Source organism: Alligator sinensis, unplaced genomic scaffold, assembly GCF_000455745.1.
Source record: "Alligator sinensis unplaced genomic scaffold, ASM45574v1 scaffold647_2, whole genome shotgun sequence".
Taxonomy (NCBI): Eukaryota; Metazoa; Chordata; order Crocodylia; family Alligatoridae; genus Alligator; species Alligator sinensis.
Genome location: NW_005841832.1, coordinates 3,482,813 through 3,486,174, shown reverse-complemented (window position 1 = coordinate 3,486,174; position 3,362 = coordinate 3,482,813).

The following is a 3,362-nucleotide window of genomic DNA, read 5'->3' as shown; positions in this document are numbered from 1 at the left end:
GGTGAGTTATGCTCAAAGTGCACAGGGAGAGAGAGGGGTGTTGTACATGTGTGTGATATTGCATGTGTAAGAGATGGGATGGGATCAGGCAGAAGGGGGTGATGGGTTGTGGGTCAGAGTGTGTGTGTATATGTGTGCGTGTCATATTGTGTGCGAGAGACATGAGGTGATGTTGAGGGAGGGGCTGGGGTATGTGTGAGATTGTGGTGTCATAGTGTGTGCAGGCAGAAGGAGGGGTGTGTGCATGTGTGTGAGAGACTGTATGAGTGAGAGAGGGTTGAACCAGGTAGGAGGGACTGAGACGTGGTGGGAAATGTGCTGGGTTGTGGTTTAGTATGTGTGTGATAGTGTGGCTGTGTGACAAATTGTGTGTGTAAGAGGCAGGATGTGATAGAAAGGGATGTGTAAAGGGGGGAAGGGCTAAGTGCCTCTGTGTGTGTGTGTGTGCATGTATGTGTGTGTGTGTGCATGCGCCTATGTGTGTGGGATGTGTACACATCTGTGTAACGTGTATCCATCTGTGTGTGGAGTGTGCGTGTGTGTCTGTATAACCTCTGTGATGTGTGTGAGATGGGCATGTGTATGTATATCTGTGATGTGAGTGCTTGTGTGCATGTCATGTATGTGATATATGTCTGTCACCTCTGTGTGTGCAAGATAGATGTGCATGTATGTGTACATATGCGTGTGCATGTTCATACCTGTATAAAGTATGTGTGCTTATGTCTGTATGGTGTGTGTGTGTGTGTCTGTGACACGTATATGTCTGTGTATTCATGTCTGAAGTGTGTCTGATGCGTATGTGTGTTCATGTTTATAAGGCACATCTATGTGTATATGTGTATGTTCAAGTCTGTGTGAGAACTGTGTCTGTGATGTGAATGTGTATATGTTCATGTCTGTGTGAGAGGCGTATGTGTCTGTATGATGTGTATTTGTGTGTTCAGCTGTGTGTGGTGCAAGTGCATCTGTGATGTATACATGTCTGTGCTCAGGTCTATGAGAAGCATGTGTGTGATGTGTGTTCATGTCTGAGTAGCGTGCGTGTGTGATGTGTATGTATGTGTGTTTGTATCTATGAGGCATGTGTGCATCTGCATGAAGTGTACACGTGCATGTGTTCATGTCTACATGAGAGCTGTGTGTGTGAGGTGTATGTGTATATGTTTTCATGTCTGTGTGAAAGATATGTGTGTACGTGTGAGTTCAGGTGTGTGTGTGGTGTATGTACATCTGTGACATGTACCTCTCTGTGTGCTCCTGCCTGTGAGGTGTGTGTGTGACATGTGTTTGTGTTCGTGTTTGAGGCATACGTGTGTCTGTGATGTGTGTGTTCATATCTGTATGATATCTGTATGAGAGGTAGTGGCTGTGTAACATATATGTGTATATATGTTTTCATGCCTGTATGAGAGGTGTGTGCGTCTCCGCATGATGGGTTTGCATCGAGGGACTCGGGGTGGAAGCCAGCCCAGGTCCCTGAGGTCTCCCCACTCTGCCCCCTGTTCCAGCACTGTTCCCTCTCCCTCTTGACTCCCTACAACATCTCCCCAGGCCCTGACTCTGCAGCACAATGCTGGCCATGGAGGAGAGGCTCCATGGTGCCACTCACACCCAAGGTGCCCCTGGATCTCAGTGCTTCAACCCCACCCCTTGTGCCAGCCAGTGCCCTGTTCTGGGGACAGATCGGGGCCTGTGGCTCCTGGAAGGGCTGTGGGGAGACCACATCCAGGTAGGGAGAGTGGCACAGAGGGTGACTGATGGAGGAGGGAGGTTTGCAGATCCCCAGCTCCAGTGCTCGCTGGTGCTTGGGGATACTTTCACTGGCTCTGTGAGCTGGGGTAGGGGGGCAGGAAGGGGCTCACCTGGGCATGTCTGGGCTGTCCTCAACTCATTGGCTCTACCCAAGGGCTTTGGGCTCTACTCAAGGGCTTTGGGGTCTCCTGATCTCTCCAAGACTCCAGCATCAAGCCAGGTATGTGCTCCCCTGAGCAGCTGCTGGATGCACCTGGGGGACAGGTCTCCACCAGAAAGGGCACCCCAAGGCCACTTTCAGGCTCTCCTCCCCTCCTGCTAGCTCTGGGGTCCCTCTGTCGCTGGGTAGCAGGGCTCTTCTGAGGCCTCCACCCAGACGGAGCTCATGGCAGGGTCGGTGGCCCCTTGCCCCCCTGTTGGGGCCGTGGGGTCCTGGCAGTCAATGCGGGGGGAGGGGGCCTGGTGGTCCCCTTGCCTGTCCCTCCTGTGCCCAACTTAGGAGCAGGTGAGGGAGCTCCAGGCTGAGGTGATCAGGCTGAGGGGGATCAGGGATGCAGAGGATGAAATTGATGCCTATCTCTGTTCTCTGCAGGCCCGGTCACCCACTGTACAGCCCCCACAGGAGACGTGTCCAACGCAGGAGTGGCAGAAGGTGTCCAGATCCAGAGCTGCTTGGCCTAGAGTGGTGGAAGCTCCCCAGGTACACCTGGGGAACAGGTTTGAGGCCCTGGCAGCTGTGATGGAGAAAGACAGAGCAAATGCCTCCGGCAGGGACGATACCACTCCCCACGCAACATGGCATGGGCAGAGAACGAACACCAGCAGGAAGAAACGCTGGGTCCTTGTCATCGGTGACTCCATCCTATGAGTACTGGAAGGTCCCATCTGCCAGCCTGACCCCATGATGCAGGAGGTCTGCTTCAAGCCTGGGGCTCGGGTTCGGGACATCACAGAGAGGATCCCAGCCTACATCCGACCCACAGACCAGTACCCCCTGGTTGTCATCCACGTGGGAACGAATGACGTGGCCAGGGGCAACCCTAACCGCATTATGAAGGACTTTGAGGCTCTGGGGGCCAAGCTTAAGGAGATGGAGGCGCAGGTGGTATTCTCCTCTCTTCTTTCAGTGAGTAGGTGGGGACAACAACACGAGGCCTGCATTGGTGAGGTCAACTGGTGCTTATGGAGTTGGTGCCGCCAGGCGGGCCTTGGGTTCCTAGATAATGACCCATGCTTTCGGGCGGGGGACTTGCTAGGGCGGGATGGGCTTCACCTCTCTCCTAAAGGCAAGCGTGTCTTCTCTTCCAGGTTGGCTGATCTCGTATGGCGAGCTTTAAACTAGCCTCGCTGGGGGAGGGGGCCGCAGGAAGACGTGGAGACACCACCCAAGCAAGAGAGGTGACACATGCAAGCAGTGCCCAGGTAAGGAACAGGGGTCCAGATAGTCTTCCTAATCGGGGGGTGGCATGCGCAGCTATGCAAGGCCTTAAATGCCTATATACCAATGCTTGTAGTATGGGGAACAAACAGGATGAACTTGCCCTCAGAATAGCCAGTTCAAACCCAGACATAGTAGGGCTTACAGAAATGTGGTGGGATTCATCCCA